We start from the raw sequence: 14060 nt of genomic DNA on the forward strand, positions 1-14060 counted from the left end.
ATTATTTTTTATTGAAGGAAAAATTGTTTTATCAAGGAAAGAGCTTGACATATTGAGATAGATGTACGGCTAGCTAAACTCATTGTGCCTCCTCATAGCAGGGGGCAATGGATGGACTCTCACAGAGGTACATAGCAGAAGTAATATCCTGCTGCTGTGCTTGAATGGGATCCGAGAGTATTAACTGCCACTCTTATATTAGAAATAGGTCAGCTTTAGAGTTTATGACAGAAAGAATAGTTTTAATAGATGAAAAGTTAAACTAGTGGTTCTCTCTTTCCAGAGCAACTGGACCTGTCAAGCATCAAGACCTGTTGCTCATTTGCCCTTTATTCCACCCAAATAAAAGGTTTCTTGGTGATGCGTTTAAAAACTCCACTTGGATCCAAATGGTCATTCAGTAAAGCCTTGTCTTTAGTACAACTGAGATATTAGGAGTCTCATAGGAAACATGTAGAAGTATAATCTTGTTGCAAAACAGATCAACAATACAAAAGTGTGTCGTGATTTCTTGTGAACAAGATCTTTACAATTATTGTTTATTAATACTTGTAACAGTAGTAATATCTTTAGTTGGGTTTATCTTTTTATTAGTAATCCCTTGTTCTTCAGAGTGCTGCAGGGGACTGTATAATTATGAATAATCGTAATAGCAACATGTAGGCTTCTATGAACATCAATGCTATTTGTAAATGCTTAAAGTTCTTGCACCAAAGGGAACCTTTATAGCAGGGGTGCCCAAAAAGTAGATCGGGATCTACCAGTAGACCTAGTGCTCAAGACACAGTCAACAAACAGCTTATCTAAATCACCCTCCTGTTTCATGATTTTCATTCATATAGTTATTATGGTTTATTTATTAAGGTTACACAATAAATAGTTGTTAGTAAAATATAGCAATATAATTTTAAAGTACTATTTTCAATAGAACAGAATGCTAACAATGCTTTTATGGATGTAGATCCTAATGGGAAAACATCACAAAAAGTATACCCCTCATTAGTAAAGTATGGGCACTCCTAGTTTATAGGGTTGTTCCACGAGTGAGAGCTTCTAGATGTGGTAGAATAGAGACAACTCTTCAGGTATTTCAATAGAAATTTATCACAGCACTTTGATGTGGGAATTTTTTTTTACTGTAATGAAGGGCACTGAAATGAAGCAGCTCGGGTGAATTCAAGCAACGCAGGCAAATAGTCAAATAAATATCCTAATGAAGCAATCTGTTACAGAGTTTTGAGAGCTTTATGCTGCCACAATATCTCAGAGATATTAAACATATTTCAGGCATTGGCTGCTCTGTGTTCCCAGTCCATTCCCCAATCATAAATTATAACAATCATAACCATCAACAAAACTATAAATAAATTGTACATAGAACAACCTGGGGCTTCAATAATAATAATGGACATTTTACTGTATTCTGGAATGTAGAATACCAATGAAAAAGATTGTCTTCCTGGGTGCAGAAAAAGTACTTGTGGAAGGAAAGGGGACCCTATAATTAAAAGACAATTAATAGCACTTATAAACTAAAGGAATTTCTTTCACATCTCTGTTCTCCATCTCATGCCTCAGTCATAGTAATGCATCATTACTTGGCACAAATCAAAATCTCTTTCTGGAGGACACAGTTTGGCACACATTTTTGTGCAAGCTAACAGTAAATAGGGGTCTGAATATAATTGTGATACTCATTAGAATTATTGCATATTGTGTAACAGTTTTCTCTGCATGAACTTCTTTTCCTATGGACAGCAATGTCACTGTTCTTTCAGCTGAACCTTCTCTTAGTAAATCTATATACGCCGCACTTGCAGTAATGGCAAGAACAGAATTTCAATAATGGTCGCTGAAATTTAGCAGGAGGCGTACAAAACACAAAATGATTATTTACGCTTATCTGGAGAAATAATTGTTGTCATCAGAGGGATTTTAATTCTTGTGTCTGAGGTATGTTTTATAGAAAAAAACCATAACCTATGTTATACATGGATTAAGCTGAAGTCCACAACATTATTTAGACTGTCCAATACCTTTTAAACGTATGTATTCAGGACTAAGTATCCGCTGTAATGGCAGAATACTGACTGCATACAGTTTGTTGCAGAATGCACACGTTATTAGTCACATGGAAATACATCTGAATATTTTGGTACCAGTCAATGATAAAGCAAACATATCTCTGAGCCGTAATTAGAGCAGCAGAAGATTAAACTGGGGCAGAGGAACTGAGTGGGCGGAAAGCATTAACTGCACATTTAAATCTCTATGTGAAAACACATACACTGGGAAAGTATTCAATCCTTAAATTTGCACAGTGCCATTGTATTTGCTATTAAATGCACTACTCATTAAAATATTATTTAAAGGCATAACCATATTTAAAGTAAACCTTTTTGTTTACTATTTCTAAAATGACTCTAAATATCCCCCACAATAACATACCTTTCTACCTGCATTATACTTATTTGGTTTTTGAATAACAAGCATCCTAACTGCAGTCCTTTTAGCTACTTCCTTGTCTAGCATTAAGCTCCACCCTCTGAGCTCTCCTCTCTCAGACTATGAAAACCTTAAAGTAGTGCCAACTGAGCATGCCTGCTGCCTCTGCTCCAATAGAAGTCAATCAGGCATGCGCCTCTTTGAGGTCTTCATAGTGGGAGAGAGAAGGAGAGCTCAGGGGGCCAAGCTTCACACTAGACAAGGAAGTGGCTAAAATGACTGCAGTTAAGCTGTTTGTAATTTAGAAACAAAATATGGTTAAATACAGGAAGAAAAGCATTAGTTATTATGGGAAATGTTAAGTGAAATCTTAAGGTATTTTCCAATAAAAGTCTTACTTAACCTTTAAAGTAAAGGGGAATGTTGGGTTAACCTAAAAAGTTTAATCAGTTATAGTTAATAATGGCTAGGCACTAAAATACTCCACATTTATACTTAAAGGGATACTGTCATGGGAAAAAATTTTTTTTCAAAATGAATCAGTTAATATTGCTGCTCCAGCAGAATTCTGCACTGAAATCCATTTCTCAAAAGAGCAAACAGATTTTTTTATATTCAATTTTTAAATCTGACATGGGGCTAGACATATTGTCAATTTCCCAGCTGCCCCAAGTCATGTGAGTTGTGCTCTGATAAACTTCAATCACTCTTTACTGCTGTACTTCAAGTTGGAGTGATATCACCCCCTCCCTTTCCCCCCCCCAGCAGCCAACCAAAAGAACAATGGGAAGGTAACCAGATAGCAGCTCCCTAACACAAGATAACAGCTGACTGGTAGATTTAAGAACAACACTCAATAATAAAAACCCATGTCCCACTGAGACACATTCAGTTACATTGAGAAGGAAAAACAGCAGCCTGCCAGAAAGCATTTCTCTCCTAAAGTGCAGGCACAAGTCACATGACCAGGGGCAGCTGGGAAATTGACAATATGTCTAGCCCCATGTCAGATTTCAAAATTGAATATAAAAAAATCTGTTTGCTCTTTTGAGAAATGGATTTCAGTGCAGAATTCTGCTGGAACAGCAGTATTAACTGATGCGTTTTGAAAAAAACATGTTTTCCGATGACAGGATCCCTTTAACAGTGCAGGTATTTAGGTATTATCTGCACAACATAGTAACACAGACTAGTCCCTGGATCAACTTGTACTATGAGCTGTCTCCCATAATCCTGTATTCCCTCACTGGCTAAACACCATCCAACCCCTTCTTAAAGCTATCTAATGTATCAGCCTGTACAACTGATTCAGGGAGAGAATTCCACATCTTCACAGCTCTCACTGTAAAAATCCTACTGGTAAAAAGTCTCTGACTCTCTTATGATAGACCTACAAACTTCCACAATCTCAAATGTAGCCTAACAGAAAAGTCAGAAATTTGAGAAATAACACTATGGTGTAGTAACCCATAGCAACCAATCAGCACTAATCAGTAAAGTTTAGTAAGGCATATGAAAACAACAATGTAATGGGTTCAATAAGTCACAGCACTGGAGGAAGCAGCCGTTTTAGAATGACTTTGCGAAACTTGGAGTAATAATGGAGTAAAATGCCGATTTATTCTAAAAAATAGTCTGATTTCAGTATGTATGCCTACTTTGCTGAAGTGTTTCTGAATTTTGACATTATAAAATATAAATAATATTTTGTCACAAATCTTGTGCTACTTTTAATCAGAATTCTTTCTGACAAAAAGCAAATTATACTCAACTTTTATGACATAGAAGTACTTTCTTGTAGGGTTCTCAACAAATAGATTTTTTTTTTTTTCACAGTACATTTATATGCTAATGTGATGGGTTATAGTGATTTCCTAGGAGAACAGCTTGAAACAGAATATGTTGAAAGTTAAAAAAATAGCGGTTCCATATTTAACTGTAACCTATAACTAAAGCATAAAATTCACTGTAGAGGTTACATTATCGCATATCTACATGTTTTTGAACCAGAAAACCATTTTTTAAGTCAATATTTAGAATATTAAAATAATCACGCACATAAAAACTGCATAAACAATGTTTAACATACTTTAGTATATAATGGATAAAAGGAAAGAGTGAGCCCCTTACGGCCCAAGGCTATAGCAAATTGGTAGCGCAAAGTTAAAGGGCACCTGTTGGCTGAAAATTTTATCTTAAAACCAAAGGTGTGGGCTAATAGAGCTAGGGCTAATAGAGCCCGCACTCCAGTTGGGGGGAACATTAGTTGTTGTTTTTTTTTTAAAAAAAATTCGCCCCTCCAGTGCTAGGGAACTTACACCAAGAGGGAGCTGCCAGAAGGAGCGGTCATATCGTGGAGAGCGCATGCGTATAAAGAGCAAGTTGTGGCATTCACTTAATATGCACATGTGTGTGTCTCAACTTGGCTGCTCGCCATATGTGGGTGTCCTATTGCTGGAGAGGGGCAATTTTTTTTTAAAAGAAATACTGTTACCCCCAACCGGAGTGCAGACTCTATTAGCCTGCCTGCACCTTTAGTTGGGGATAATATTTTCGGCAAACAGATGTCCTTTGAGACAGATCAGGCTTATGGAGCAGATGAGAGCAATGAGGCACTTCTAGCAAATCCACTTTAATCCATGACTCATTCTGTTCAAAATCATTTTGTTTTTGTTTGAATGACAAACATAGCTCCAACACAATGACAGCATCACTGAGACTAACCTTTCCATGATGGCCTCTGTTTCTTTCAAACCCCTCGCTCCACTGCCCTTACTGAGTATGATTTCCGCCCTTTATGGAAAAATACACTGGCCTTGCTTTCTTCCCTGAAGATTGCCTTGCATTTTAATTGTTTTAAATACTGGCCTCCATAGTCTTTTTAGGGGTAGCAATCTCCACCTTGTCTTTTGGAAAGCCAGGTTTGGCCAGACTTGATTAATAGCAGCAGTCTTGAGGTGCAAAAGAACAACTGCTGTCAGACATAAAGAAGCCTACTATGTGTGAAGTATGTCTCTGCTTCAACTTAGACACCAGACAGGGTTCCCTGACTTACAAATGAGGGTAAAATAGGAGGTGTCCATATTCCACCCCAACCTGATCCTCATAAATACAGTGCTGCCAAATGCAAACAGCCATTTATTCATGGTGGAAGAGCAGGTCTTTCATCTCCATTCTGAAAACACAAAGACCACTGTCCGGGTTGTGGAACAACATGCAAAACTTCCAAAATATCATGGTGGTTTACACTGAACTAAGCAAACAAGTATTTTTAAATTCAGGCTGTTTATTTCTTAAAATGTTCTGACGGTATCGTATTCATTTTCCTCCAGCAGATACTTGAATGTTCTTTAAATCTCCCACTTGCCAATTCCCCAGTGTGTTAGGCTTGAAGAGAAACAATCGCACATGTACATGTATGAGCAGGGAGAGTGTCTAGTGAGAGGAGCGGAAATAAGTGGCAAATTCGCATACATATGGGGGTGGTGGGCAGTGTACAGAGGCTGGCCTGGGGTGCAGGTATTATAAACACGGAGCTGAAGAAAGGAATAGATAGGGAGACAGAGAGTGGACTCAAATGAACAGGAGCTCAGAAGGGAAGGTCACTTTTAGAATATTATCAAGCTACGTTTTTCAAACAGCTTTTTAATGGTCTACATTATTTATTTTGTGCTGTTTCAATGAAAAAGCTTTCTGGTTGTCAGAGGCTACTGACCCTAGCAACTAAGGAACATATGGACTGTGAGCATTTGACCTTACTGTATTATGTTGGTCTGAAAAAACCAACATACTGTTCTTCGAGACTTCGATTTCAGCTTATTCTTCTGCTTCTTATTCTTACTGCAGCCCATTTTCTCCTACAGTTTTAGGGCTACAACACCCAAACCCTCCACATTTTTGTTCTTTAGCGATCCCACCCACCGTATTTTTGGTGGCGGCACGCAGAACACCCGAATTTTTCAATTGATTTTAACAGGGTAGATTTGGAACTGCTGCCTCTCTTACAGCTTTGAAACTGCAATCTCCAAACTTAAATCACATAATCATGGGGTCACCCTGAATGAAAAAGCAACATTTGTTGGACAACCAAAAGTGGGAGGAGCAAACAACAGCCAAACATCTAATTTCACCCATTGACTTTCAAAATTTAAATTGCTGCCACTCTTGCAGCTTTGAGGCTACATTCATCAAACTTGAATGACATAGTCATGGGGTCAACCTGAATGAAAAGATGATATTTGTGGGCCATAAGGAACTCATCCGATTTCACGCGTTAACTTTCAATGGGAGAACTGAACCTGCTGTCATTCTCACAGTATTAATGCCAGGGTCCACAAACTCTTTGCGGTGGTCACTGGGTTACTGGTTAAGGTAAAAAATGGGTAGAGCCACCAACAGCCAATCATATTTCTTTCATTGATTTCAGTGGGTTAATTTTAACTGCTGCCATTCTCATATGTTTAACATCAGGGTCCCCAAACTTTGCACAGTTTATTACTGGGTGATTACGTTTCAAGTTTAGTATGTGGGCGGCCCACCAACAGCCAATTAAATTTCATTGGTTTAAATTTAAACTGCTGCTGTTCTTTAAATATTAATACCAGGGTCCCCAAACTTTGTAGAGTTAGTTACCAGGTAACTGCAGTTCAAGGTTAGAAAAAAGTGGAATCACCACCAGCCAATCAGATTTCACATACTGATTTTTATTGATTTAAATTTAGAATGCTGCTGTTTTCATACTATTTATGCCAAGGTCCCCAAACTTTGCAGTGATAATAATATAATTCAAGGTTTGAAAGAGTGGGTGGAGCCACCTAGAGACAATCTGATTTATCCCATCAATTAAAGTGGAAATGTAAATTGCTGCCATTCTCACATGTTTAATGCCAGAATACCCCAAACTTTTGACTGTTGGTCACTGGGGGACTAAGGTTAAAGGTTAGACAAAGTAGGCATAGCCACAAACAGCCAATCAGATTTCACCCATTACATTTTATTGGTTTATATTTAAACGTCCAAGGATCCCCATATTTTGCAGAGTTTGCCACTGGACGACTACAGATTCAAGGTTAAAGAAAGTAGAGCCACAAACAGACAATTTCACTCATTGATTTCAGTGGGGAAATATAAACTGCTGCTATTTTCTCATCTTTAATGCCAGGGTCCCTAAACTTTGCAGTTTGTCACTGGGTGACTATGGATTCAGGTTAGAAAAATTGGGTGGAGCCAACAACTGACAATCAGATTTCATTAGTCAGTGGCGTAACTAGATGTTACTGGACCCCACAGCAAATTCATGTTAGGGTTCCCAACATAACCAGAGACCCCTATACCTCCTGGGCCCTCCTGCAGCTGCAGGATCTGCTTCCTCTGTAGTTCAGTGACTTTTTTCATACCAACATGAAGTTTATTCTCAAACCTTTTTAGTTACCGGTATTATTCCTATTTTGAATTTGCTTATGACTCCTTTTCTATTCATCTTCCATTTTGACTTTTACCACAATGTATACAGCATTTTTCTACAGTGAACTACCCCTTGTAATCAAGTGAATTTAATATTTCTTTAAAATTGCTTTATGCCTTCTTCATCATAGCTGCTGTCATTCTGTGCTTTATAAGCAGTGAAGGAGACACTCCACTAAGCGCTAGGTGCAATGTGATCGATTTTGCCCATGGTTTCAGACTGCTGGGGCCATTATGTATTATGATTCAAAAGGTAAGGTTCACCACAGTTCTTCTGACTGCACCACAGTCCATTACATTACAGACCTGTCTGTTCCCGCTGCTCGACATAAATAGCAGCATAGCCTAATCCAGCAGTGCAATACGATGTGCAAAAGAATTCCTGGAGTAGCTGTCATGCTGCTTCTTAAAATAAATCTTTCGTAAAAAATAGTACACAATTTGGGCACAAAAAATAGTCATTATAAGTGAAGGGTTGAATTTGAAATTCTGTGCTGCCGAGTGTGGCGGTGGATTCCTAGCAGGCGACTGTGATGGTCTCACCCAATGCATACATAAAAAAGCAATAGTTCTGCATGTGCTGCTGTACAGTGAAGTTTGAGTCCAATTTCTACCCCTTGTCTTGTATTTTTCACATTACAAACTTTCCTGCATTTATGTTGTTGTGATCAAAAGTTCCCGTGTCTATTGACAGCAAGGATTGTGTTGTAAATAGTAGCGGCAAATGTTAGTTTGTTGACAGTGGGGTTTTACGAATAATCTTGCTACAATTATTTAAGAAGAACTGATTCTCAGCCGTATCTTTTGATGTAGCCACTAACTGGATCAGTTACTGCAGGAGAGAAGAAAAGGTTTTGGTTGGTATAGAAAGAATGAAGCAAGTGCTTGGTATACGTCTATTACAGGTACGGGATCTATTATCCAGAATGCTCTGGACCTGGGGTTTTCTGGATAAGGGATTTTTCTATAATTAGGATCACCATACCATAAACACTTAGGGGCAGATTTATCAAGGGTCGAAGTGAATTCAAGGGAATTTTCGAAGTAAAAAAATTTGAAATTTGAAAGTAATTTTTTGGATACTTCGACCTTCGAATAGGATACTACGACTTCGACTTCGATTCAATTCAAAGTAAAATCGTTTGAATATTTGACCATTCGATAATCGAAGTACTGTCTCTTTAAAAAAACTTCGAGTTCAATACCTCGCCAAATTAAACCTGCCGAAGTGCTGTTAGCTTATGGGGACCTTCTAGAGCAGTTTTCTAAGTTTTTTGAAGCCGAAGAAAAATCGTTCGATCGATGGATGAAATCCTTTGAATCGTTCGATTCGATTGATTTCATCGCTCGATCTAACGAGTTTACTTCGGCCACAAAACAGTCATTCGATGGTCGAATTTGGAAGTATTTATCACTTCGAAATTCGACCCTTGATAAATCTGCCCCCAAAAATGGAGTCTATGGGGCAGATTCACTAACCTGCGAAAGTTCGCCAGCGACAGCTTCGCAGCCATGGCAACACTTCGCCAGGTGAAAATTTGCTCAGACAATGCTGATTTTCTAAAATGCGAAGTTGCGGCCAGGGCGCCTACCGCTGGCAAATTTTTGCTAGCATTACTTCGGCAATCAAAGTGAAGATACGCTAGCGTTGGCTAATTTGCATACGGTGGGAAATGATAAAGTTGAATGAACGTATATGTTGCAGCAAATACATTATATTACATAAGTCCAGGGAACCTTAATAAAAAAAAATATAGTTGTTATATTGCCCTATACATGAGCCCAGTGTATAGTTTATGTTCCATATGTTATAAAATGTATGGGGGAACCTGGTTAGGACTTTTGCAGGCTATCACGCTGAAAAAAGGAAAAGACGCCAGCGTTTTTTGGGACTTTTTTTCCACTAAAAATTGAGGAAGACCTATGCATTCCAATACACTTTGCCTGGTCTGAGCTGGCGAAGGTCTGGTAGAACAGGTAACGTTCAGTAAAAATCTGCATCTTAGTGAATTTGCGGAGTAATGTTCATTCGCCAGAGCGAATATTCGCCTGGCAATAGAGTTTGAAAGAGCGATAGTGTCTGTCTCTTTCGCTATGGAAGTTATGCCTGCGCCCGTTAGTAAATTGGCGAAGTGCCTGAAAGCTGTAACTTCGCCCTTTAGTAAATCTATCCCTATGGGAGGTGGCCTAGAATCTCTGTTTTAGTTGCTTGATATGTGCTACATGTAATAGGAATAATGTAACATAGGTTAACATAATCCTTTCACATTGTCTAGATGCTACTCGTGACCGTCTAAAATTCTGTATTTCTTAATAACAGTTCTGATTGGATTTGCAGCCGGTAAAGAACATTTTACGATTTAGTCTTGTATCCAGATATTATATTTATATCTAAACTGCATATTGGATATAATACTAATAATAATAATATTAATGCTGGTAGTAAGATATTTTTTTATTCAAAATGCAGCAACGTCACAGTTTTATTCTTATATTTTTTGTGGTTTGGGTATTACATTTATCAGGGAACAAAGTTTCTACAGTTTGCACCTTGCCCCACTTTTGGGGCCGTGAGCTGTAACTCTCCAAGTATGAAGTGCAAACAGTTACTTCTCCTTTAGACTTCTTTTACCGAAATAAGAATAAGCCCTCCCACATAAGTATACTGCCCACAGTTTCTCAAAGTCTGCCATCAGTTCTCAAATACAGTACAGGTACCAAGAAAACCTTAGTTTCTACCATTCCCTGACATTTCTTGTTAAATATAGCTGAGTGGGAGTGCAATGGCTTCTTCATTATATGTAAAGCAGATATGCAGAACAAATTACAGCTTATGGAATTTCTCAGTATAAATGGGTTTTAATTTCATGAAATTATAGAAGTCAAATCATGCTCAGTTCACATAATTACATTTCTTTTTAATGCTATCAGTGATGGTGTCATATTCAGGACGACTTTGAAAATATCCAAGCATTAGAAAATCTCTAGTTTTATGGTTGGCCCCGAGTACAACGTGAGCGGAAAGCTGAATTGCAAATGGGTTGAACCTTCACTAGTCATAATAGCTTCTTATTCACAATAAAAGCAGGAGAGACACATTGCTGCTAAAAGGGGTCAGCGTTGACCACAAAGAGACTCAATTATAATTTCCCAGGAACTTTTACTGAGCAGTAATAATAGTTGGTGCTTATATAAAACTTTGACTAGACTTTTAGATTTAACAAATCAGTTTCTGCTATCATCGGAATCGATTGAATATATATATTCTCTGTGTATGCAATATGCATTGGAGAACAGCAAGTACTACAGTCAGGGGCCCATTGGGTCCTGTTGTACTTGTAGGCAGGGCCCTCCTTCCAGAGACCCAGGTAATTAATGAGTTAATAATTAGGCCCATCGAGGGGGGCTGCTAACTTAGTAGCATGGGGCTCAGTGATTCCTGTTAGCAGCCCTGCCATGGATCAAGGATTTGGACAGTGCTAGTACTTGTGCTGAACTATAACATCTTAATTATTAAAAAAATATGTAGTTTAAAAATGATGCTTAATTGCAACAAAACACACTTTAAGGGGAAATATAATAAAAGATGCGAAGTTTGCTACTTCTTAATCAACTATAGAAGCCAATCAGCATGTATGATTTTCTGGCCACCTGGTTACTGCTCCTGAGCAAACGCAGTGCCTTTTATTACATATGGAAATTTGCGTTTACGTTTACTTGTGGCAACAGACCAACAGATTTATTTTTTTTTTTAGAATTGTGATTTGATAAGTGGTGGAGAAAAACTTTTGTGCTGTGACTTTCTTTTTAATAAAAATGATTATGCATGCTTTTTTTTTTTTTGCATGACTTTCCTAAAATGTGTCAAAATCCAGAGCTCGAATTTGAATAGATTTTTCCTGCTCCCCATGTAACATGTTAGGGATGAAGAGAAGGGAATTGTTGAACCCATGGGCAAAATGGTTTCCAGTTTGTTTTTTTGCTTTGTATGGTGTCTTCCTAGGCTTTCGCTTTTGACACACAAATTTCTTTGACACACGTAATTTTTTTTTTTAGAGGCGAGACGCCATACAAGTATACTGGCGACATTTTCGCGGTGAAACAAGGTGAAAAAATGGGCCCATCCCTACTTCCTATGATCTAATCATAATCTAATAACAGATTAAATGCTCTTTCATTTCTCTGTTCTAAAGACCACATGTGAAGATTCGGGGAGATTTAGTGGCACGGAGACAAATCGCCTCTTCTTCGGACGACTAATGTTCCTGAAATGCTTTCCCGCCAGCTAGAATCTAAATCGATGGCAGGATGGCACTCGGAGTGTTTCGTTTTCCGAAGTCGCCTGAAGTTTCCTTGTGAGGCAATTTCTGCCGACTTTGGAAAACAAATTGCTCAGATTGCCATCCCGTTAGCAATTTACATTCTAGCTAGTGGAAAGGCTTTTCGTGGAGATTAGTCGCCCCAAGAAGAGGCGATTTGTTGCCAGGCGACTAAATCTCCCCGAATATTAGCGTGTGCCCTGACCCTTAGTCTGAGAATCCCATTCATTGAGACATTTTACTAACAGGAGTTGTATCTTGCTGTTTAGTTTCCAGCTTTTGATGTACATTTCCAAGCTCTGAATACTACAAATTCACAGCGAATGATGGGCCTAGATAACCTTCCATTGCCAGCAAACATAGCCATGCCAAAGATATATACATTGTCTATATGTTTTTTTGACTTGGTGCTGCTGGTGAATCTATTGATTGCACTGATGACCCATTTCCGTGTTACCAATGATCGCACAACTCTGTGGAAAGCGCAGGAGAGAAATTATACAGAAATTACAATTATATATATATATAGTAAAAACGCCAAACTGACAGTATGTGAGAACTACTGCAATAGGGTTCAGCACAACTGCATAACCAAATGGTAAAATTATATCCAGGCAGATGCCATTGTAAAAGGTGCATGGAATGAAGGGAGCCCTGTGGGATTAACACCAGATTTGAGGAGGTGTTACTTGCAGGGCTCCATTTCTATGTTGCTCCAAACCCATAAGTGACTTACACCAAATGAATTGTACATTTATTTATGAACACTGGCTCACTAGAAGCCACGCAATTAGCCTCCCATGTGACACAAGAAACATTTGCACACAATTCACCATTTAATTATTCCACAAACGTGAGTTGCACCTCACATTTTTTGCCGGTCATCCACAATTATGCTAGAATTCCAGAGCCATCAAATTTTTTTGGGAGTTACCAGATTTTGAGGTTTCTTTCCCCCTGGTTTTCCATCACTCTTACACATTTCCCCAATTTTTGAACAAAATACGATGTGTGCATGCGCAGAACATTTCAGTGATGTCAGCAGAAGTGACACGCGCATTTCATTAACGACACGTCCGCTTGCATCACTGATCCAACTGTGCACTCTGCGAAGTTGACAACTGATTAATTCTGGGAAATAAAGCTGCATTGTGGGTAAAACAAACATGGACAATTGTGTACATTTTTTGTATGTGTTATAAAAGAACCCTAAAAAAGTGCTCATCTCTGAGGCTGGCAATTTACCAGGCTAAATAAACCTCCCTCTTCTTCATTTATAAAGACTATCAGCCTTTGGACCTCCCCTTTCTCTATAGAAATCCAGAGGAGGCCTAACCAAGAGGGTTGCTGCCACCTACTGACAAAAATGTACAATACACTTACATATACTAAATGTGCTTCGCCTTCTTACATACATATTAACATTAAAGGTCAGAGTTCTAAAGCTGTGTATGCTGTACATCAACTGTATAATGTGTTTAACACCACAAAAAGAAGGAACATGAAGTATGTGGTATTTTCCTTGATGGCTTAACATGGTCCATCACTATTTCTGAAATCAATGGGAGAATCCATTACAAAAAAGGGATGAAATTTCTGAAGCATTAGTAAGTTATGGAGGAGTTTCCTTTTCATAGATGTGTATTTTTAACTCTGGGGGAAAAACCCTAATCAAATCAGGCTAAAGTTTATAGGAAGCAATAAGGAATTTCCCTAAATATTCGATTTACCTAAACAGTTCACTTAAATAACCAGTTTTATAGCATAAGCTTTATAAATAAGCTCCCAATTATCCCTAGTTAAAGGTGAACATTTGCAAGTTATAGTAAAAAA

The sequence above is a fragment of the Xenopus laevis genome, chromosome 5S (assembly GCF_017654675.1).
Source record: "Xenopus laevis strain J_2021 chromosome 5S, Xenopus_laevis_v10.1, whole genome shotgun sequence".
Taxonomy (NCBI): domain Eukaryota; kingdom Metazoa; phylum Chordata; class Amphibia; order Anura; family Pipidae; genus Xenopus; species Xenopus laevis.